A 25,938-nucleotide genomic window follows, 5' to 3' on the forward strand; every position below is an offset into this window, starting at 1 on the left:
ACATTTGTAAGAATGAAATTGCTACTATAAAAGCAATGACTGACAACACAACTCTTCACTTAATTGCTTGGACAAAATTGTCTAATCTGTCTGAGAAATATTAAATGTTCTTCTATGTATGTTGTATTTTTAGTTGTTATGGACATTGTGTATAGTTTATTTGTTTTTTTTTTCTTGTTACTATACTGTTAAGTTATTGTGTTATAAAATGAATAAAAACATTCTGGAAAAAAAGATCAAACTTATCTCTTAAGAAATTCAAGCAAGGTTAAGATCAGCTCTAATTCTATTCACTGAGGAATATGATGAATAGCAGAAATATCCCAGTTAGTCCAGTCTGTCCAATATGCTCACTCTTCCTCAATTTTTAAGGATTTGTGGCTCCATATGTGAGATTGCAGGAGGCCCATGTTTGGGTAATAGCCCAGTTTCCAGAAAATCTTGGCCAGTTTGTTAGACAAATTAGTACAGAGTGATAATGTAAAATTTGACAGAAGACTCGTTTTATACCAGAAGGGATTTAATTTACTACTCTATTCCATACAGAGAAAGCCCTATTTGTGACTTTATGTATTTTCTAAAAGGTAAAGGAAGACACTCATGTTTTAATATTTGGGAGGCTTGTTCCCCCATTTCTAGATGGTATATATAGAATGGGTGCTGGTACTTTATGGCATTAGCCCCGCCAAACAAAATGCAACAGTGTTTGCATGACCTGCTGTTAAATTGTTTAATTAGCAGATGTCTTAGAATGTTATATAATTTAGGGCAAAATGTCTTTAGCTCATTAACTGTACCTGAAAATATGAGGTGCATCGTATTCCAAATGTGCCTCATGATACAGAGCTCAGACTATACCAGACCTTAGAACAGTTAATCTCGATCATGGAGGACATGCTGTGATGCAGTGATACTCCTAAATATCTCATGAAGCTGGTGCACCACCTACAAAGTGGCAGTGGGTACCATTGACCCATATCCTTGATGAAAAAATGGTCAGAAAAACCCTTCTCTTGAATTTATTAACTCTCAATCTAGAAATGGTCTGAAAAGGCTGAAGCAGATGTGTTTTTTAATTTATTTTACACTTCATAATTGAGTAAGTGAGCTTATCTGAATCCAGGTTTTAAATATGAATTGGACCATAAAGCATAAACAACATAAAACAAGAATAACAAGCCGGTTAATTCTAATTAAAAAAATAAAAGCTAAAATATACAGAGAAAGTACAATTAATAAAATTAGAAAAGGTATTAGACATTCAGTATGCAGAAAAAGCAAGTAATGACAACATTTTCTGAAATTAACACAGTGTAGCTGAGATTAGCTTGCAAAATGCAATATCAAATGGCATGGAAGAGGGGAAGCAATGCAGGTTGTACAGCTTCCAAGGGAGATTTAATGATTTATTTGAAGCATGATTAAGATGCAGAAGCTATGAGCATGTGCAGAATCATGAGATCCTCATTAGATGAAGGAAGATAGGAAGTCAATGGATACATACACAAATGGGCAAAGCTAAATGACTAATATATTGTGGACAAGGCTATATATAAAACACTGTAAGGTGAACTTAGGGGATGTAAGACTTGAAGCTATATAGCAATCCATGACATATGATGATGTAAGTATGTACATTTAAAAGAATTGTTGGTTTGAAAGCCTTCGACACAAGTTGTCACAGCAAACATTGACTCCAAATGTTCTCACTAGGTCTCTCTCAGCTTATCCTTCTGTGTTTCAAAATCTACCTATCCAATAGGTATCATTCAGTAAAATGGCACTCCACACTCTCTTCTTACCTACCTGTCACCACCTGCATATGATCAGGCTCTATCCTGGTCCCCTCCTTTTTAACATTTTCACCAACAGTCTCATTACATCCACACAGCAGACCACCCTAATACAATATTCAGATGATTCCACTCTCATTTGCACATCTGACGACATAGTACACCTCAAAAAACTTACTCATGAAGCTTTAATAGCCACTGAAACATGGCTTCGTAATTCACAGCTCATGCTCAACTCAAAAAAGACCAAACTACTACCTTTTCTTCCCAAAATCCTTCTCTCATGAAAAAAAAATAAATTTAAGGTTCTCTCTCTTGATAATACAACCACTGAAGTCACTTCTTATAGAAAACTGTTAGGGGTGCTAGTGGATGATAATCTTACATTCGACCTGGATATACAAAATTGCATAAGAAAAAAATCATCAAAAACTATTGATGCTTTACAGAACCAAACCTTTTCTCAGTGATGTAACTAAAACTACACTTGCAACTTCTTATCTCCTCCCCACTCTTCTTTATGTCTCTCCCATCCTTACTAACCTCCAGACTTCACAAAAGCTAAAACTTGAACAATGCTACAACAAAGTTGCTAAATTTGCAGCACATAACCCTTTCAGAATCCAACACTGTGCAGAATTGAAAAGCCTAAATTGGTTAGAACTTCCACATCAACTAAAATATACACAGCTTCATAACACCTATAAAATTATCCAGCATCCATTTGCCTGTCCAGCTCTAAAAAGCATTCTACACAAATATATTCCCAGTTAGTCACTGTGATCCAGTGACCAAAAACTCCTATCTGTCTACAAACTTAGCAAATCTGTTGGGTATTGTCTGTACTCATGAAGACTGCTATGGCCTGGAGCTCCTTAACTGTATTCATTAGGTCTACACCCTCCCCTCCCATCTTTCAAAACTACTCTGAAAGACTTTCTAGCTAAAATCTGTCTCTGTTCTTACTTAAAACCAGGATAAACTATATCTCTAAATGCGAGCAAGTACCTTTTCATTCTTTATACCTCCTTACTCTCCTTTCTTCACTTACTGCTACCAAATTCTCTTCCCTGACATTCTATCTAAATATACCATAAGCCTGTTTTTCCCTTACTTCATATTGCAATTCCTATTTCTATGACCTCTTCTATCTTATGAATGAGTCCTTAATTGATCAGTTTGAATTTCTGCCTGACTCAGTTCTAATTTCTGCCTGACTCAAAAGAGAGAGAGCTGTGGTCTCTTTTGAAGTTTTAATATGCTGTTAAAGCAGAATGCAAGTAAAACACAAGGTAAAGAAAACAAACCACAGTATTTAAAATATAAAAAGGCAATAAAGTAATACAAAATACAACAAATAAAAGCAAACTAACATTTCCTTCTCAGCAAAGTGTAGTAGAGCCTGGATGAGCCTTTCTGGTAAAGCCATGAAATGTTTTATTTTACCCCTTAAATAGGAGGTTTAGTTCCTAGCTCCACCCCCTCAGTTAACAAATGTTGTAGTGAAATAAGCAAGGAAGAGTAAAGTATTAACTGCATTAAATATATACAATAAAGTCTGCAGTGTCATAAATGTGGAATTACAGCTGTATTGCAAGAAATGAATAATGCCAACTGTAGTGCAATGAAAACATGAAACAATACCAGTAACTGTATTGACGCATATACAAAAAGTTTGTAGTGCAATAAATGTGGAATTAGAGCTGTATTACAAGAAATGAGTAATACCGACTATAGTGCAATAAAAACATGAAAAAATACCAATAACTGCATTGAAGTATATACAATAAAGTATGTGGTGCAATAAATGTGGAATTAGAGCTGTATTGCAAGAAATGAATAATGCCGACTGTAGTACAATAAAAATATGAAACAATGCCAGTAACTGCATTAAAGTATATACAATAAAGTCTGTAGTGCAATAAATGTGGAATTAGAGCTGTATTACAATAAATGAATAATGCCAACTGCTGTGCAATAAAACATGAAATAATACCAATAACACCAAAGAAAATGGTGTACATCAAGATTATCTTGTTGTAACCATTGCAGTAGAGCTGTATGCATTAAGGCTGTAAGGTAAGGTGCTGCAGTCAAGTATAACACTGTAATAGCTGTACAATGCAAATCCAATGGATGCAAATTGTATTGGTTAACTCATATAGTACTGCTCAAGGCTATTTTTAGGCCAATATTGTTCATATAATTCTCTGTCATCCACAGACATCAGGTAATATAGGTTTATGGGTGAGGTAGCCCACTCCATGAGCTGATATTGTTTGTTGACTTCACAGATATTTCAAACTGCTAACAATAAATTGTGTACACCAGCATTGTTTATACTGATGTGTAGCTTACCTACTATCTGTGTTATGCTTGTATTTCATGTATGTGTATTCTACTGTCACTGCAGTCTAGTATAACACTCTGGTCATACTACCAGGTCATATTTTGGTTCCAGGTGAGCTCCAGGCAAATATCAGTCAGTAATCAGCAGTGACTCGGTAGCTCAGTTTGTTAAATGTTTTGCATATAGTACATTTTGCCACACACAGACCAGGGTTTGAATCCAGTTTTATGAAGCACTAAATATTAGCAGTCACGTAATGCTTACAAATTCTCTCTCCACAGGAACTACAGGTAACTGGGTGAGGTAGCCTATATTATGGGTAGATAATTGTGTATTTAGATGTCACAGACTGTTAAAACCATTAGGAACAATGTGAAAAATTCGGCAGTGTACAGTCAAAATAAAATGTGTAATCCTGGTATGGCTGAATGCCCGGAGTCTCTGCTAAAAGTTGCTGCAGTCAATTAATACATTCCCTGCAGATGTCCTCTGGAGTCACGGTTCTATTACCATGCCTGCCAACCAAGGCATGACTGCTGTGTAGTGTCTGTACTGTACACAGACATGTCTCTCAAGTGTCACAATTTCACGGTATGTAATTAATAGCGTGTAAACTGCCTGTTACAAGATTACCATGGAAATCAGTACCTGGATTGCAAAGTATTACCATATCAGCCCACAGAACACCTTGGTAGTTATATAGGGCCACCTGATGTGCAAGTGTTCTGTGTAGGTGTGTACCCACAGTTGTTACCGCTTGGCCCATAGTGTCCCATGCAAATACCTTGAGAGGTATGTACGTGCTACATCAGCTATAGGAGACTTGTAGTCACTGTACTCATAAAGAAAATACAGACCTATAGAGTAGATAGCAGTACTATTGTCAAGGAAATAAGCTGCAATGTTACTAATGGACTGCTTTTCTCTTTCTACCCACCCATTATCTTCATTTATTTATTATTGTTATTCATTGGTTATGGTTTTCTATTAACATATGTTGTTACATTAACTGTATTTTGGGACATGTGTTTTATTATTGTTATGTATTATAATGGTTGCATATTAACACATCTTGTTAAATTACCTATTTTGTTGGTGTTATGTTGTAACTGTTACTGGCATGCTGTTAACATACTGACTGTTCAGTTATTTACTGACGTGTTTCACATAATACGCATTGTTATGTACTTGGGTTATTTCCACTTTTCTGGCATGCTGTTATTACTAACAATGTTTTGTTCATAACTAACCATATACTTATTGCTATACCTCCATTACGCAGCATGTCAGGATAGGCTGTTTCCAGATGTTCCACCTACCTTGCCTCAACTGGCCATTGCACTGGGTACTACCACATCTGGCCAAAGTTGGTGGTGTCCCCTCCACTTTCCCTGCACCACCTGTGACATTGGGTGGAACTGCCTCAGGGGATGGGGCCTGGTCTCCCCCTGGGAGTGGTAGTGGAGGGGCTGCAGTCACCCAGGATCAACTGCAGGTCAGTTCATTCTATTTATTAACTAGAACTTCATCAGAAAGCAATTGCAAAAACCCAACTCCTTTTAAAAAACATCCCACAAATCACATGACAAATTCAACCAATAAAAATGCAAATGTAGTTAAAAAAGTTAATTAACTAGCTCAGTATGTTAATACATTACTGAATAGTTCCACTAACAAAATGCAACTATTATTATTATATATTATAGCATTTGTCAAAAACATTTGATATTAATAGTTTCCACCATCCCCTCCATTCGGAAAATATCTCATGTAATACCACACCATAAAAGAGGCAACTCCTTTGAACTGTCAAACTTTAGACCCATAGCTATTCTGTCACCATTGGCTAAAATTATGGAGAAGTGTGTCCATAAACAACTTATGCATTATCTTACCCAGAATACGCTGTTGGCTAACTCTCAGCATGGTTTTAGGCCACACCACAGTACCACCTCAGCCTTCCTATCCTTCTCTAACACCATAAACCATAACCAAAATAATAGCAGGCTTTCCTCAGCCCTCTTTTTAGATCTCTCCAAGGCCTTCGATATGGTCAACCACTAAATACTCATGCACACCCTTAAGGCATTCTCATTAAATAGCCATGCGCTTCAATGGTTCCAGTCTTACCTGTGTGGTAGACAACAAGCCAACCTATGGCAGGACAGACTATCAACCCAACTACCCGTCACCTTAGGTGTCTCCCAGGGCTCCATACTAGGACCCCTTCTTTTCTCTCTCTTTATTAATGACCTTCCCACTGTCATCCCAAATACTACCTGTATCCAATATGTGGATGACTCCACCTTGATTTGTTCAGCCACCTCCCTGACAAATCTAATGACATTAACCCAGAATTTTACAATATAGTTGAAAACTGGCTCCCTGTCAGCTGATATTAAACCCTAACAAAACAAAGTTGCTTTTTTTCTCCCCCACTTGTAAGTCTTCCTCACTACTCTTTACCATAAAATCTAATAATGGTACCATTATCTCCCCAGATGTGCAAACCAAACTCTTAGGCATCACAATAGACAACACCCTCAAATTTGATATCCATGTCAATCAAACTATTAAAACCATTAACAAAAAACTTGGCTCCCTCTATAAGATCAAACCTTTCCTTACTCCATTTGCTAGGACTGCTATTGCATGTTCCCATCTACTCTCCACTCTTCTCTATGCCACCCCTCTACTCACTAATTTGAACAAATTCGATCTTAGCAAACTCTCCAGCTGTTATAACCATATTGCTAGATTTGCAACAAGCATGTTGTATAGGACATACCACTGATACAACCTAAATCTTCTGGTGTGGCTAGAATGGCCTAGCCTGCTTCAGTACAACCAGCTTATAATTGCCCATAAAGTTCTCAACCACCCTGATAATATATCTGCACTTAAATATCATCAACCCTTATAGCAACCTGAGGTCACTTCGCTCTTCTAATAAACTACTGGTTCAAACATCCAAAATCAACAACTCTGCTGGGGACTCTCTGTTTGTTAACTCTGTTGGCAAAACTTGGAACTCTCTTCCTGCTGATCTTACTCTTAAACCCTCTCTTACTCAGTTCAAAAAAAGTCTCAAGCTATACTTTAAAACTCACTGGCTATGTCCTTGTTCAAAATCCAACTAGATCCTCCTCTATAGTCTGTAATCATGTTACATTGCCTAGTCAATTTGAAACACTGTTTTTAAAATGTGTGATTATATTACCTGCTTGCTCAACTGGAGCCTGTAAACTGTGTGTAACTTAAGTAATCATTTTGTGATTTTGACTGTATGTTCTACCTTGGAGCTTTTCTCCCTGGGCCTCCGCTGAAAATGGACATGCATCCAATCAGACTATCCTGGTCAACAAATGCAAAATAAATAAAATTTAGACCTATTGTACGATCGGCAACCAGATCTTTCTGCCAATAAAATTCTCTGCATTCTAACATGGTTTTATAACCCCTATAAAGTTATACTTAGCTGCCTTTTCTAAAACAAAAAATGAAAACTTTTTAAAATCAACACATGACATTGCATGCTTGGCTAAAGCATTAGATAAATCTTTCTTTTTAACTGCCAGACAGTATTCATATATCCTTTTTTGAGACATCTAATAGTCTTCCCAATATAAAAACTGGGACAGATATTGCAAATTGCAACATAAACAGCATTCTCACTATTAAAAAACTATCTTTAGCTCAGTTCTATTACAATGTTTGAATGCCACCGAAGAAGAATTCAAAATGTATCTACATTGTTTACATCTTCCACAAGGGAATGTACCAAAAATATTGGATTAACATTGCCACTACAGGCAATGGCTGTGGGGACCTAGGCAGTGGTGGGGACTGTGTCCCTTTGCTGATCCTGCTGCAGCTGTTGCCACAGGATCATATTGTGTAGCATGGCACATACTGTGAACATCTGTGCGCATGTGGCTAGAGAGTACTACAGGGCTCCACCAGATGTATCGAAGCACCAGAATTGTGACTTCAGCAGCCCAAACACATGCTCTATGATGTTCCTAGTTTGTGCGTGTGCCTCATTATGGCATTCCTCTGTGGGTGGGTGTGCATTTCTGATGGGTGTCATCATCCCCCAGTAAAAGGCCATGTGGGGTGCCAATCTTAGCAAACATCTGGTACAGCTGCGATGCATGCCAGATATGGCAGTCGTGATAACTGCCAGTGCTGCCAGCACACACATTTATGATAATCCCCTGGGCATTGCACACAACCTGGCAGTAGATGGAGTGATACCCCTTGCGGTTGATGTAGATTCTACTCTGCTCACTGGGTGGTGCCTTGATGTGTACATGAGTGCAGTCTGTGGCACGCAGTACCTCAGGGTAGTGTGCTACACAGTAGAAGTGTTGCATACTGCTGGCCCTCTCCTCAGGGGTGTGGGGAAAATAAATGTGCTCAGTGGCACGTGGTAGCATGGCATCTAGGAACTGGTGGAGTATCCTGGATGGTAATGCCTGTGAGACCCCCATCATGTCCCCAGTTTGTCTTTGGAAAGTACCTGTAGCTAGTACCCTAATAGCTACAGATACCTTTGTTTCCTTTGGGATGGGTTCCCTTCTGTTGGCTGTGTGTCTGATTTGAGGTCAGCAGAGCTCACTGAGTTCTTATAGTATGTCCCTGTTCACCCTCTAGTGCTCTACAATCTCCAGCTCATGTAGCTCCTGGTAGGTTACCCTGGACCTGAGCACTCTTCTCCTTCTCTGCCTAGGCCTATTGTCAACAGCATCAGCAGCATTGACTTCAGCATCTAGCACATACAGATATAGCAGACCTGCAGCAGCCCCTAGCATTCCTTCAGTTAAAATTTTCAAGTCTTTACTCCACTGGTGCAGAGTTTGGGTGATAAATCAGATTGTAGGGTGTATGTAACCTTTATTGGGCTCTGCTGTAGGTGTAGGCTGTGTGATTGACTACCTATGATGCATTCCACCTACCAAGTGCATCATTAAGAACATTTAATGGCTCTAGTTTAAGTGAATCAGTAATTAATATATTATTGGCTTTTGGATACACTCAGCACTGCAGCACACCATGCAAATACATGGAAACAAGTGCTTGAAGGTAAACAAAGCTCAGCAGACTTTGTACACCCCCCCCCCCAAAAGGGTATGCTCAGCACAGCAGCATGCCATGCAAACACAATGAAAAATGCTCCCTGAAGGTAAACAAAGCTTAAAAACCAGTGTACACCCCCCCCTCTGTTGTGGACACTAACACGGGGTCTGCAGGATTGCCTCTCTACTTGCTGGATTGTTCTACCTCCCTCATTTGTATGCAATTCACCTGCTTATGAGGTGATTTGCATGGCATGGATACTTCCATGTTGGCGCGCTCATGCGTGCTGCTCAGCTTTGTTTACTGGATCTCAGACCTGCTTACTTTTGTGTAAGCAGTGTGCCACAATTCCTACATGGAAAAAAATCCATGTAGGCTTTCTTAAATTCCACCCAAAAAGGATCCAGAAAAAGGCAATACCTACAGTAAACATGAGAATACAATAATCATAAATAATACTTCAGGGTGTGTTTACAGGGGTGGGCAAAGTGAAAAGTAAGAGGGGATACACCTTCCCCCGGATTCACAAATCCTCCGTGTAAGACTTAATAAGTCTTACTTGGAGGCTGCAGTTGAACGGTATGATGTCAGCATGCCATGAATATTCATGAGGGCACACTGACTCAACCGTAAGTCTTACACGGACCGGGTAGGAAAGCAGGGGGCATGTCCAACTGCCGTGCAGTCTAAATGTCCATGCCCCTGCAAGGTTTGGAAAAGAAAAATGAAAGTACACAAGAGCGAGTCCGCTCAAATGTCCTTGCACCCAACACCACACTCCCTGACATTGTAAACCCCCATCACAGTTATAAAAAGTAAAAAATTAATTTTATTTTTTTTAAATTCCTGAAATAGCTGCCCATATTTGCACGTGTGTGCGCAGGTGTGCCCATTGCTTAGCTGTAGTTAGCAATTCCAACATGGAAGAGCATAAGAAAGAATGTTTATGCAAATCACACCAAATAGCGTAATGGTAGAGCATTTGCACAAAGAAGAGGCATTTACGGTTCGAGTCCCACCACTCCCCTTCTTATTTATGTTTTAAATCAGTACATGGAATAATACCTGACAAATATGATTAAAATATCAGTAAAAAGCAGTGAAATGGCCAATGTATCAGTGATCAAAATATTATATTTTTAAAGGATCCTGATATATAATTGCTTGCAGTTAAACAGCGCTTTACCCAGTGCAATAGAGGTGCCCATAGTTTAATAGCACTTTACCCAGCGCAATAGAGGTGCCCATAGTTTAATAGTGCTTTACCCAGCGCAATAGAGTTGCCCATAGTTTAAGAGCGCTTTACCCAGTGCAATAGAGGTGCTCATAACGAAATAGCGCTTTAACCAGCGCAATGAGTTTGTGCAGACATGCGCGCTGTGCCAACCAGGGCACTGTAGGGCACCGTGGAGCAACGTAGAGCAAAGCTGCTTAAATGCAGCCACACTCCCTAGCCTGTCTGGACAGTATGAAAATAAAATGAATGACAAGGTACGAACCCAGGACTCTGTGCATCATAATCAAAGTACAGAACCACTAAGTCATGACAACTTAGGAGAAACAGCCACTGTTAACATACATATACTTAGTAATGGTAGATTAACTATTACTAAGCAGGTCTGCAGTCAGCCGAGAATTTTCAAAAATGGCCAATCACAAAAACGTGCGGGAAATGCGGCATATTTAAGCCCGGGAATACTCACCATAACTGATTGTAGCTCACATCTGCAGTTAGAATGACTGGTTCTGGAGAGGGTACATGCTTCCGAGCGCAACGTTGGGGCATCGAGGAGTTGAAATACATGGTTTGGCTCCTTGTCCACCATCTTGAGTCAAGACTCCTGTAGGGCCAGTTCCAAGGGATGGAGTACAAGGCAGAGGCTTGGAACCGGTTAGCTCATGACCTCACCAGTGTCACAGGGGTTCCTCGGACTGGTGAGCAGGTCCATCACCACCATGCAGACCTGAAGAGATGGAAGCAGGACCACCTGAACCAATGGATACAGGAGGCCCGTGGGATGCAGGATGCCCCACAACTGAGTAGGTAGCCATGGAATTCAGTATGTAGGAATTGATAATTGATTCTGTATAATGGATAGGTATGTCTCAATATCCCTTAATTTACTTTACAGCTGCAGGTGACCATGCTGCGAATCAGCAAGCCTATGCAGATAGGCTGCTAAGGCTGCGCCACCAGGCAGGTTAGTGATTATTCTGCATGTATTGTTATATAAAATAGGGGAGAGAGCATGAAATAAAGTATTGTAGTCCAATAATACAGCCATAAATGGCCTGAATAAGTCCTCTGCATGTACTGTCAGATAAAAAAGTCAGAGAGCCAGAAAAAGGGTGTAGTAACCCATTAAGAAAGCTAACATATGTCCGGAATAATATCTCTGCAGGTACTGTCATATAAAATAAGTGAGTCAGCCTGAAAAAGAGTGTTCTAACCTATTAATAAAGGTATAATATGTCTTGTATATGTCTTCCATATGCACCGTTATAACAAATAAAGGAGTGAGCCTGTGGCAAAGTATGTAATGTCATTAATAAAGGTCTAAAACCCGGAGTGTGTCTGTGTCACTTAGTTTGAAATGTTGTTGTACCCTTGCATTATACAAATAGTACTGTTTTAAAAAGTGCTGGCAACCCAGAGTTGTGCAGTCCCATATAAAGTGGGTGATGGAAGTGCTAGTAGCTGTGAAGCATATATACAGTCCTCAAGAGTCAGTTACTGGCTGGCATGCATAAGTAAATCTGGCACACGAGTAGCATGTTAATTTGTTCCCCAGAAATGTGACTGTGTGTCAAGAAATGCAGGGTTCTGTACAAATAGAAGTGAAAATGTCATGTGAAAACATCCAGATATGTAGATAAAGAAATATAAATGCAATCAAGGAATATGTAGCAGTAACATCTGCATCTTGGACAGTTAGTATGTCAGATATAGGTCAGGCATATATTGAACTAGCCAAACCCATTACACAACCTAATGCATGGTGGCAAGTGTAATAATACATGTAGGGGATATACACTTGCAGTCACTAGGAATGTAGTGTAGACTAAAAGTAATTATAAGATGTTAATCGAGGTTTTTTTCTACACCCTACTGTATGTGCATAAACCATGCAATTCCACACCTCAATGGGTATGTGTAATCTTAAATATTTGTTGGGACATATGTCCTATTGTTCTATAAATATTTGCATTCACGTTGATGCATGTGCCCTGTTCAAACACCACAATCATGGTGGCCTGTTGCTACCAAACATCCCTGCATGCTGTTGGAATGTCCACTGTCGTTCAATATATGCATGTGTTATGCTTGCTGTTCAACTGTTGGAACCTTGGTGTGTTGGGTTAATGGGAATATTACTGCATGCTGTTACAACTAATCTGGAATGCTGTTGTTTATGTTGTTATTAAACACACCTAATCACAGAGCGCATGGGAAGGCCAGTCCCAGCGGACCCACCTGTCCCTCCTCAGCTGGCGAGTGCACCTGGCACCAGCAGGTCCGGTGCCCAGCTCGGGCTCCCCTCCTCCGTTGGTCCTGTGTCACCTTCGGGTGGAAGCGCTGCAGGGGATGGGGCTCATCCCCCCATGTAAGCATGGGCAGAGAAAGGCCACCAGTCACCCTTCGAAGGGTCCAGGCTGTGGTGTGTAGGGAGATCCAGTGTTCAGTCGCTGATCCCCTACGCCAGCTCGAGGCGAGAGTGGTGCGTCTCACGGGTGAGCCTGCCCGTCCTATGCAGCCCCCAGCACAGCCACCCTCAGGGCTGTGAAGGTGCAGTGGTGACTGCCCATGGGTGGGGATCTCAGTTCCACTGTTACCATCTGTGGGCTCATGGGCTTGCGATTTCCAAACATTCGTCCCCGGCAATTGTGTTCACCTACCCCATGTGTCATACACCACCCCTGTATGCGTCTTTTCTGTCTTGTCTGTTTACCTGCCCAACCTACCTCCCTGAACATACCTACTTCCTCTACCTCACTTTCCACTCTCACCTGAAAAAAAAAAAAAAAAAAGGGCAATCTGTACCCACAAAAAAATTACGCCCCATACATAGCTGCCCATTTCACACACATGTCCACTGGACATGTAAACTGATAATTAAAATTGGCAATGCAACATACTTTGTTGTCCTCACCCCTCTCCCAGGGGTGGAAGGTTTCAAGTTTCACTCCAAATTTATTGCATATGCACAGCTATTGCTGGTAAAGAAATGGGCAGCTATGGACCTTCCCTACACCCGTCCTGCACATCCCGAGCTTGTTTATCAACTGTCTGTTCCTCTTTGTGCCCCCTTTTTCACCACTTTCCTATCTCCCCATTTTCTTTTCTTTAAAAGAAATTAGCGCGGGGGTTAGCGGGAGTAAGTACTTTTAAGTGGTAGTAAGCGGGTTTAAGTGAGTGTGCACATGTGTGCGCTTAGCTGAGCATCGCTAAGCATCACGCAAACCTGCGCAAACCCACTTACAACTGCTTAAAAGTGCCTTAGTCACTCTATGGAAGGGCCCTTGTTCTGCCCCGCAACAAAAGAAAAGACCTCTGCCAGTCTCAAACCCCAGACCATTGACACAATAGACTGCATGAATTACCACTTAGCCACAGCAGATATACAAATAACTTGGTGCTGACATAAATATATCATTACAATGAGGGAACGTAAATGGAAATTAGGAATGGTATAACACAAATTCTGTTCTGTGGGTCTTTACTAGCAGTTGTTGTGGAATTGCATGACATGACTGTGAAAAGAGAACCAGCCGTCCACGCAGGGAATAATGTTACAGTAGCACCTTACAAACACCATACAGTATCAGACCAGGATAAAAACTGGCAAAGTTGATTAGGGCAGAGGCCAGACACCCCAACTGTGACTGCTTTACAGGGATGTCCCTGATTTGTAAACAAATGTTAGCTGTGCCCCACTGAATCACTCTGGAAAGTACTAACTTTAGGCAGACAAGTGTGGAATCACACGTAATGAATAATCTCAATAGGTGAGAGTAGACACTGCTTGCACGTCAGAAAAGGTGTAGGTATACATATGCTCTGATTCCCAAGAAAGTCTCAACTGCAATATGTCTGTAATATATTGCAGGTGTATCTAACGTATATGTACCTTTCACTGAGGCCGTTCGAATACATACCTGAGAGTATCTGAGGCCTGGCAGAGGCAGAAACACACAGGCATATCAGCATTACTGCTGTTACACACTCTGCAAATAGCTTTGGAAGGAGTTCCACAAGCATGCCCTTATGTAGGAGTACAACACAGAAATATCACAGGATGTAGCCATGTACTGCTAGCAACCAACTGTGACAATGCCAATGTGCTAGTGCTGAAAAGACTGGTGTGGTGCACAGACAAAGTGTAATTGGCTAACCTCTAGCTACCATCTGGATATGTCCACAGGTGGGAGCTACGCAGACAGACTACTTGCCTTGATAGACTAACAGGTACACAGCAATCCTGTATGTTCAGCAAGATAAACCTCAGATGATAATAAAAAATGCTCTTTGCAGTTCTGCACCCCTACCCAAAGGTGCAACACACTTGTGTATTCAGGCAAAAACCAGGGTGTAGGTAGGCATACTCAGTACTGAAATATGTCCAGTTGTGTTGAGCAGCCTGTGCTAATGTCAACACAAACAAACCACAAACTGTTCAGAGGTGAGTAACGTAATAATTACAGTATAGCAGTTCACAAACACTGCATGTGCCACAGGAATACAGTTCACTAACCACATTTGCATGGCAGTTAAATGTCTAATTCAGAAAGAAAGTACATACTCCCATGTATCCTGTGTTAGCATTTGGAAGGGTGAGTACATGTCTACACTGAGAAGTGTATACTGGAAGCAGCAACATTCAGGTTTGAGTACAACATGCATATCACTGGCTACAACCCTAGCTTCAGATAAGAGACATATACCAACCTTCTGACTGACACAACGGTGTCCAGAGCAAACAAGCATGGGCCCCACCTTGGAAATTTGAAAGGGCTACGCCTACCTAACCTAGCATTTTATAGCAGTGGGCTGCAATCACAGTGAGTAATGCAATCAGCACACAGCAGGCTGCATGCAATTACTGAATGGTGGGCAGCAATTGGTACAGAGGCTGTCACATGCACAAGTGCAGATACCTAGAAAAGCAGGCTGTACCTGCTGTCCACACATGCAGTAATATCATTGCAGGTACAGAGAGATAGAGAGCGAGAGCAAGAGTGAGAGAGAGACACAGACAGAGACACAGACAACAGAGAGAGAGAAACAGAAACAGAGGGAGAAAACCCAAAACAACCAACCAAAAAAAAAAAAAAACTTACAAAACTGTAACAGATGGAGCAGGGAAATACAAAGGTAGGGTATGTAACTCATATGTATGTGTTGGCATGTAGTAGATGTTCCTGAAGCGTACTTTACACACTGCAAATCATCCATGTGTGGCAGCAGTACGTATCTATCTGTATCTGCATATGTGCATAGGGCAAGGGACATACTGCAACTGTTAGTGAAGAGTGGACAGATATCTGTCGTTGAAGGTTGTTATGTGCATATATCTATGTAGGTCATAGTGTATGGCATAGAAAACAGCATACAGTGCTGATATATGTCATGTGCTGGTTAAACGCTGTGGAACTGATTTGTCAGATCTGCTGTGTTACAGCCAGTGAGGCCTGCTAAAGCTACATGGGCCAAGGACACCCACATGCATTCTGCACAACACTGTGCAATATCATCACATAACTGTACATCCCACAACTGTCGCATAACTGATATCCCCACCATGAAAGGTGGACTGTACATGTGCCTATATGTACATCTATGTGTACAGCAATGGATGTGTACATGTATGTGTATAGATATGTATATATATATATATATATATATATATATATATATATATACACACACACACACACACACATATATAGAGAGAGAGAGAGACATGGGGCCATATGTACTGCAACAGGTGTGTGGTGACCAAGGCATGGACTGTAGACAATTGTTGATACTGCAGTGCCATTCCTCCTTTCCAAAACACTGTACCCATTAACTACCACATAGGTAGAGATCTACTCAACACCGAAGGTGTGAAAAGGGAACATGGGACACAGGTGGACAGTAGCCACCTCTTTGATAAAGACAGTGCCACACTAGACCTGTAATCTGTCTGTGTGGTATGTGTCATGACAACAGGTGTGTCATCTAGGGAAATATAGGTCAGTGTTCCCCTCTACTCATCACAATGCCCTGTGTGGTATGTACCTCACATGACAACTACAGCAGGTGGAAAGGCCACAGACATACCTCACAAAGGGTAATACTGGCCGCAAACAGATGCCCTATGCAGACTGACCCACAAAACCACATCTAGACTGTATTGCATACTGGCCACACAGAAGTGACCTCTGCCAGACATACAGAGTTATGTCACACCCATAGCTGGGTGACAACCACCATGGCAACATATCACAATCCATCCGGGATACATGCTCTAGGGCCCTAAACCTTGTCAGCTCACTAAACAGCACATGCTGGAGGGATAGGTTCCTATCTCAGAAATATGCCATACACTGGAATAGACCACCTAGCAATAGCAAACAAGGCTCCTCATTAGCAGTTGTCATAAATACCCCTGATGATTGTTTGGGAGATTGGTAATACACCCCAGGAACCCCATCTGTGGTTCTGGTTGGCAGGGGCAAGTGAAATCAAAGTACATGTGTGTCAAAGGCCAGGGTAGCATATGGCTAGGCTGCTGTAGGCCCTAGGGTCAATAGCATATAACCTACCTATGACACTATGCACTCACACATGTACTCAATGCAATACCTGCTATGTGAGGTTGAATAATTGTAATGCTGAATGTGTGCAAGGTCTGTAAAGGTGTGATAGGTTAGTGTGAAGTTGTATCTGACATGGTAGTGTCTATCCTAGCTGTGACGCCAGGAAAAGATGTGCATTGTACTGTTAGGCAGACATAGCAGTATGGCATATGATGTGACGTAGTTCCTTGTTGATGACCGTGGTGTCTCATTGTAGGCTAAAGCAATACATGTATGCTTAGTGAGTGGTACTGCTGGTGAATCCAACTCCCATAGTAACTGTAGTACTATCTGAAGCTGTAGGCCTAAACAGCACAGTATGGTGTGTGTTCACATTGCTTGCAAACACTGTCTTGTGTGTTTCCTGTAGTCTGCACAGAGGACAAAACTCAGGCATAAGGGTTTGTAAGTAGTGACACACAGTACTGTATGGTACACAGGTAATGCTAATCTGTGTTGCCATACGGTGGTGCTTTGTATGTTTGTCTGATGTGTGTGCAATTATTCCTGTACCATGGCTGCAATCATATGTGTGTTACAGGGTATATGTGTGCATCCAGCAACATATACACTCTGTTACAGCGGTATGCCACCTATAGTAACAACTGTACACATATGTTAGGCAGGGCTATGGCATCAATGACTTGGGTGGTTGACTGGTACTACTGTAACTGTACTTTAAATTCATTGCAATGGATGACATCTCTGTTCATGCATTGGCATGATATATACCCCTGTGTCGAGGTTGTGCATTGTGTCACAATCAGTGTGCCAGGTTCTGTTGTATAGTGGTGTGATATATAGAGTGTGCCAGGCACTGTTAGTCAGTTGTGGCCTGAAAACCAATATGTGGTAGAGAACGTCTGTAACCCCTGACAGACAAATGGATGGTATATATGTCAGTAAAGTGATATCTTTGGTTAAAGGTTTAAAGTGTGCCACAGGACTCGCTCACACATATTGTTCATATCTTTTTCAGCCAGATGGCCCACCAGCGCAACCCGTCGTACACAGCAGCAGAGGGAGATGAAATTGTCCAAAGCCTGGTGCAACAGTACACAATGCTGTTTTCCCAAAGCAGCCAGCACCAGCAGGAGGGGACTGCACTGTGGCAGGATCTTGTTCGTTGGGTAAATGACATAGGCATGCATAACTGGACATATGAGCAGGTACGCCATCACTGCAGTGATTTAATTAGACATGTCCGGCAGCGTGCATCTGATATCCAAAGACAACAGCTTGCCACAGGTGGTGGGGTGGCCATTCATCCCCCCCTCACCAGAGTGGAGAAGCTGCTCTTAAGCATGGTGGTTCCTGGACAACAGCAGCAACAACCTGTGACATGTGTTGTCATGGAGGCCGGAGCTACGCAGCATGTTCACATGGAGCATGCAGGTAACATGCCCTATCTGTAGACTACAGTTAACTGTATTGTTAGATTATGTCTACGTGAGATGTGTACTGTCTGTTTAGCAGTTGTGCTGCCTAGTGTTATGCAACACTGATATTTGGAATATTATCTCTACACCTGTGACTGTTGACTGTTGTTCCACTGTAGTTTAGCATATCCACTGTAGCAATGCCACAGTTGCGGCCACTGACGAACTCTCTCATATTCTCGTAGGTCCCTCTGGTGTGACAGCAGGGCAGACGATCCATGCTGGTGAGTGTTGTATAACTGCAATTTTGGTAATGAAATGTGCATGTCATAGGTGAGGTGTAGGCCATGTACACGTAACACCCCTACGCATAATGCATGCAGTGCATGTTTGCTGTAAGACATTGCACAGCTCAGTAATGTCAGTAGCTGCCTCAATGACATGCAATACACAGAGCATCAGACACAGTTGTGGCAACACCGTACTGCACATTGGATAGGCATAGTTGCTACAGTTGTACACAACATAACATGTTTATCATACGCAGTACACAAAAACATGCTACATATGGCGTTACCACACACCCGCTGTAAGGTCACACTTCAGTATCCCACATGTCATCCACACACACATGATGTACTTCAGGGGTAGAGGCCTATCATGGGGCTCTCCAACACTTTTCAACACATAACACAGCTGTGTTAGGCAATGCTCCCTATTGGGCACCTCACACACCCATGTACAATGTGACTGTGTAATTGTGAACGTAGCCACGGCACTGCAGTTCAGGTACAGCATGCTAGGCGGTGGTCTGTCACACATTAGTAGCCATGAGTGACCACAAGATGCATGATGATGATGGCACATGGTACTACACCCCATCCAGTTACAGTGACCACAGTACTACACATAGCAGTCATTGCTTTGCATCTCAATGTTGTGTGTGTGCAAACATATGCACCTATACACAATATGCATAGCATGTTGTGTGTGTGCTTACATATGCCAATATACACAATATGCACAGCAGTCGCCATCTGTACAAAGTGTCACATATATGTCCTGGAATGCTATTGGGTGTATAGGTCACATGACACACATTGGGTATGTGTGGTGTTTAATGTTGCAGTCATGTAGCATGCCATGTCATGGCTGGCAACCAACATATCTGCAATATGTCCCACACTCACCATAACCACTGTACAAGTGCCATGTTGAGCATTGGGATTCCTTCACGTCTACATGCATCACTCATCCCGTGTGTGTACATAGCATGCATGTGCTACACCTGTGCCCACTATTATCTGCTATGGACACAGACACTGTAATCACACATGGCAATCTATGTGTCACACAGATAACACATGCAGCCATTGTATGTATACCTGTGAGTGATGGTGCACAGGACATTGCAGAGCTGATAATACATGCACAGCAATGTTGTGTCCATGTACACATTGTGTTCCAGGGTGTAGCCAATCACTGAACAACAAGACACATGCATCAAAGCCATGTATAATGTCATTAAATAGGGCTGTCTACACTTGCACTGCATGGTCTTGAGTAACACATATTCTGCCTACACCCATTATTGAGTATGTGTTGGATTGCTGGTGTGTGTGTGTATGTGCTGTAGTGAGGAGTGTATTTGTGTGCATGTGTGTATGTGTTCATGTGTTCATGTGTGCATGTGTGCATGTGTGCATGTGTTCATGTGTTTATGTGTGCATGTGTGCATGTGTGCATGTGTGCATGTGTTCATGTGTGCATGTGTGCATGTGTGCATGTGTGCTAACATCATGTACAGATTGTAAAGTGTGTTTCCTGTCTTCCTCTCACAGGTGCTGAGTTTGGGTGGCTGAAAGCAGCAGGGAACCTGAAGTCACTGCCACAACTAGTGGAGATGATGAGACATGTATTCTGGCAGAGCAAGGTTTGACAGGGTCTGTCATTGGTCCACCAATTGACAGTACACAGTGTTCAACCCCATCTATGTGCACACTCATACTGCCAATACATCCCTCATCATCAATGGCCTTAGCCGAGGGGCAACATGCAGTTGGCATTGACCAGGAGAGTGTGGTACCCATAGCACTTGCATCCCCTCACAGCGGACATAGCCAGATTCCTGGAATGTTACCACATAGGCAGATGTCCAGGGGTTCTCGGGGGAGCACCACTGGTCATATTGCCGCTGGCAGATGTGCCCCCAGAGGTATTACAACCTCCAGTATGTTCCAGGCTGTAATGCAGGCACAGGCACGTATGGAATGGTACACCAGACAGGGACTAAGGGCGCAGAGGGCCCATAACACCGCTATCAATGACAGCATCCGTGACCTTGCTGGTGCCATCCGGAATTACACTGAGGTCATTGATAGACACTGGGGGGAGACAATAGATGCCCTCCACAATGTGTCTTCCATGAGCCAGGACCATGCGGGACAGGTGAGACATTGATGCGGATGCATGCCAGCAACAGCTGGCAGTCGATGCAGATGGCACACAGATCACAGCCGCTCCTGTAGTGGCAGTACCAGCCCCAGCAATGCTGGGGCTGGCCTGTCTATTGACCGTCCTAGTAGACCACGTGCATGGGGCTCTGGCCAGTCCCAGCAGGGACATGGGTCCAGTCATCATACCTCTGCCTCTGATGATAGTACCCTGTCAGGGGTGGTACCTGATACTGCCCGTAGCACCCCTGCCAGGCACAGGTACTGTGTCCGTGCCCAGAGACAGTGATCTGTACAGCCTAGCAGGTACAGTCTGTGGCTGTCCCACAACCTCCCGTATATGGCAGCCCCATGGTGGAGCTGTGCACATGCAGACACACACACATTAACCAAAGAACTAGGGCTCACACATACACACACACATTACATCAACATTGGCCCATGCTGTACTGTTGTCCCTCACACACACACACACACACACACACACACACAGACATGTCGATTGGATGGGTCAATGTTGGGCTCTGGCAAACCAACAACACACCCTGTGCATATGATGACACCTGTGCCACCTCCTGTCATCTGTAACATTGATGTAGGAACAGGCTAACATAGTTCTGATGCACAGGGTGACATTATAGCAGTGTAGCAATATTAGCAAGTTGTCAACAGGAAAGTGTAATGATATCCTTGTAGGTATATCTGAGCAGGCAATATGCGTCACAGCTCTGATTGTCAATGTAGCATTGTTTACACCAGTGTTAGGTCTGAGTATGTATTGTCCACCCATGTGCCACTTGGCTGAAGTGTACAGTGTTGCCAGCATGTGTTAGTGAGTGAACAGTACGTGAGTGGTGTGTGCATTACAGATTAGCAGGTGTACATCTGTGAACATGGTGGGTGCACACTGTCTGCATGTACGTGCATAGTGGACACATGGGATGTGTGACATAACCTATTGTACACATTAACATCTCATAGTATCTTTCGATGGCCAGTATGCATTCTACTACAGATATGTACTAACATGGGTACACATGTGTGTATGACATGGGTTGACAGTATGCTGTGGGTGATACTGTTAATACCTGTCAATGATTTGTAGTCTGGTAGTATACACAACCTCAACAGCATGACTATAACCAATCATTAGATGATGTCCTGACAAATGACACACAGTTGTAGGGAACTCAGTAACAGTTGGATCCTTCTGGTACTATACTATAACAGTGACCAGTGGTATTGACCGCCACCCGTTCCTGGGACCACACCTGTTTGGCATATAGCCCTCTTAGGTACATGCAAACACACTAGGGATATGTCCATCCACATCTGGAATGCATGCATATGCCTACAATGCATTCCCTAGATGGGACTCATATCCTACACAAGGGTATCATACAGACAGATACCTGTTGTCCAATACATGCCTTATAGCAGTAAGCCAACTATAGTCATCCACATTTACTATACATACTATCCCGACAGTACCACATAGATGGTAGCCCTCAACATGTATGTTGGGTAACAATGTGTACATACAGCCACGTGTTATGTCATCTGTTCCTTGGTATCCACATATCCATAGGTATTGTGGAGTCCCTGGGTGTGTCACATAAGACATTAGGGGCCTGAATGCATATCCACAGGGCTGTTGTACACCTATAATGACTGTCCATTATTGCCAGTCATTGTTGTGTATGAACATGTCTGACATATACCCCAGGCATGTACCCTCACTCACAGTACTCTATAGTAACTGTCATAGGTGTGTGTGGCACAGATGACCTTGGACACAGATCACTACAGTGGCTGGGCTTGTCACATACATACATATGTGACCTACGATCTGAGAAGCAGTGGCACAATCTGTCAAAGGAAACAAATGTATTAACATGTAGTATGCAGGCTTCACACCTATGTACTGATTGAGGTCACATGTACACATATTTATTTGCCACGCAGGTACCTGATGTGTGCAATGCACATACTGTTTTAATCATGATATGTCATACCATAGTAAAAGCAAAATCCACACTGCATTAACCAACTGTGTCACACACACGCACAGCAATTGCAGGATTCAAACCCCTACCTAACTATGTTATGATACTAGAGACATATGCATTAACACGGCATGCTATATGTTTTGCTGAGTGGTTCCTCTTCTCCTGCTATATTTGTAGGATGCTGACATCATCAGACATTCCAAAGAGGAATGTACCTCTTTTAATGTGTTTTCTCAGTCTCCAAAAAGGGCACTCCTCTCAAAGCAAATCACACACCTACACCCCCCCCTCACTGTCAGCAAGATTCAACCCCCTACCTAACTATGTTATGATACTAGAGACATATGCATTAACACGGTGCACTATATGCTTTGCTGGGTGGTTTCTCTTCTCCTGCTATATTTGTAGGATGCTGACATCATCGGACTTTCCAAAGAGGAATGTACCTCTTTTAATGTGTTTTCCCAGTCTTCAAAAAGGGCACTCTTCTCAAAGGGAAATCACCCCCCCCCCCACACACACACAAACACGCACTATCAGTGTTGTCAGGATTCAAACCCCTACTTAGAGACATACACATTAACACGGCACACTATATGCTTTGCTGGGTGGTTTCTCTTCTCCTGCTATATTTGTAGGATGCTGACATCATCAGACTTTCCAAAGAGGAATGTACCTCTTTTAATGTGTTTTCCCAGTCTCCAAAAAGGGCACTTCTCTCACAGAAAATCACACACATCCCACCCACACACACTATCAGCGTTTACAGGATTCAAACCCCTATCTATCTATGTTATGATATTAGAGACACACACATTAACATGACGCGCTATATGCTTTGGTGGGTGGCTATTCTTCTCCTGCTATATTTGTAGGATGCTGACAGCATCAGACTTTCCAAAGAGGACTGTACCTCTTTTAATGTGTTTTTCCAGTCTCCACAAAAGGGCACTCCTCTCACAGGAAATCACACACATACACCCCCACACACACTGTCAGCGTTTGCAGGATTCAAACCCCTACTTAACTATATTATGACACTAAAAACATGTGCATTAACATGGCATGCTATATGCTTTAGTGGGTGGTTTAGATTCTCCTGCTATATTTGTAGGATGCTGACATAATCAGACTGGACATGGTAATGTGTGTACACTTTGTTTTATGCAATCCCAGGAAAGAGCCATGTGGGTCAGCAGGTGTCAACAGCTTGAACAGCACCCCATAATTCTTACCTTGTGTGATCTATCTTTGGACACATTGACATTCCTTCATATGTCAACACATATTTATGCACAGATTGTTGGTTTTGTGGATACGACATGTGTCAGGAGTGTTGATAAAGGGCTATTCAAAGTCTATGTGGGACATGTGTAGCTCTGTTCAGTGATGTATGTCCTGGGTGTCTACCTTGCAAACAGTCTAGCATGTTTGGGAACCATGATCTGCACATGAACATACCACAGTTGGTAGGGTTGTGTGTTTGTCAGCTTCCAATAGCTCTGTGTATGACTTCAACCATGATGGACTCCATGGCCTTGCAGATCAGACTTCATAGGCTTACTGGACTATACTTCCCATGGTGTGTTGTGCACCTACACTTGTGGGGAGTGCCATATGTTGCTGTAACACATTCAACAGTTCCAGATCCTGTGGAGAGGGTGAGGCTCAACAGACTGTTCAGGTGCAGGGTCTGTTTGTTCTGTAGTTCATGCATGACACATATTGGGAAACAATGTAATCCAATTGCTGCCTTGCTTTTGGCTTTGGGGAGAGCTGTTCAGCCATTCTACATGTGATATCTCCTGGTATGATGACTGGGACTATTGTCAGTGGGAGGTGGGTATGTCTATATGGGCCTGTCTGACAGGATGTCGGCATTGTCAGTCAGGTACAGTTGGCCCTGACTCAGGACATATATGAGTGTACATTGCTATTTATAACATAGCTGAAGGAGGTGTCATGATTCTGTCTGGAATCCTTCTCAGCTACTCTTTACAAAACACCAACAAACCTGAGCACTAATCCTTGTTATACTCTTTTACACACTTAACACCCTACTGATCCTTTGCGATCAGGCTACGGAGTATGTCATCATAATATCCTGGCATGTCCAGGGGTCGGTTTTGTGTGTACTCTCCAGTCCAGCTAGTGAATATTGTGGTTTTGACACAATATCACATCTGCCTCATGTACACAGACAACCCTCTCCTCCTCCCAACAAACTCAGATATATGTGAGAGATGCAACAATATTGACATACAGGAGGCTGAGCTCTCTCGACCCATGACTGGCATAGTCTATCAGGTGGTGAAGGTAACCACACACCACATATCAGTCTCACATAAACCTATAGCAACAGCAATCAAACCACATTATCACACATAAACATACTCGGAGGCTCTACATAAACTCTGCCTAAGCAGCAGAGACCTCCAAAGCAGACACACAAACAACTGCTACCCCTCTACAATACCCACATATCACATAGTTCACAATGTCAGTGTGCTACACAGTCACTGCCCTTCGGGCTAAACAACACAATTAATGCACTTGTAATAGGTGACACTTATTGTCAGACACACTGACGTCCCACTCACCAGGCCAAACAAGGGAATAGTCACTTTGAGCTGTCTCTCCGGTGACAGGATCCACAACATAACACATGCACTCAGGTCACTCCAAAGCAAATACAGGACTGGCTCCATCATTGTCCATGCTGGTGCGTACACCCTCAGATGTTCCTCCCTGGACCACATGACATGATACATAGAGGAACTCTCTGATCATGTAGCCCAGGCCAGTATGACCCTGACCTTGTCTAGCATCTTACACTCACCAAGTATGATGTCACAGTATACCAACACACTGATCACATTTAACAGTTGGCTAACATATTGGTGTCATTCACAGGGGATACAGTGTCTGTCAGCCTGGGGTGACATGCTCGACATGCCACGTAGCTTCCCTATGGTCAGCTTGCACCTGTCACCCTTGGACTTTTGAATACTGGCTAAGGCACTTGCTACCACC

The sequence above is a fragment of the Protopterus annectens genome, chromosome 10.part0, assembly GCF_019279795.1.
Source record: "Protopterus annectens isolate FY-2018-M chromosome 10.part0, PAN1.0, whole genome shotgun sequence".
Classification (NCBI taxonomy): Eukaryota; Metazoa; Chordata; order Ceratodontiformes; family Protopteridae; genus Protopterus; species Protopterus annectens.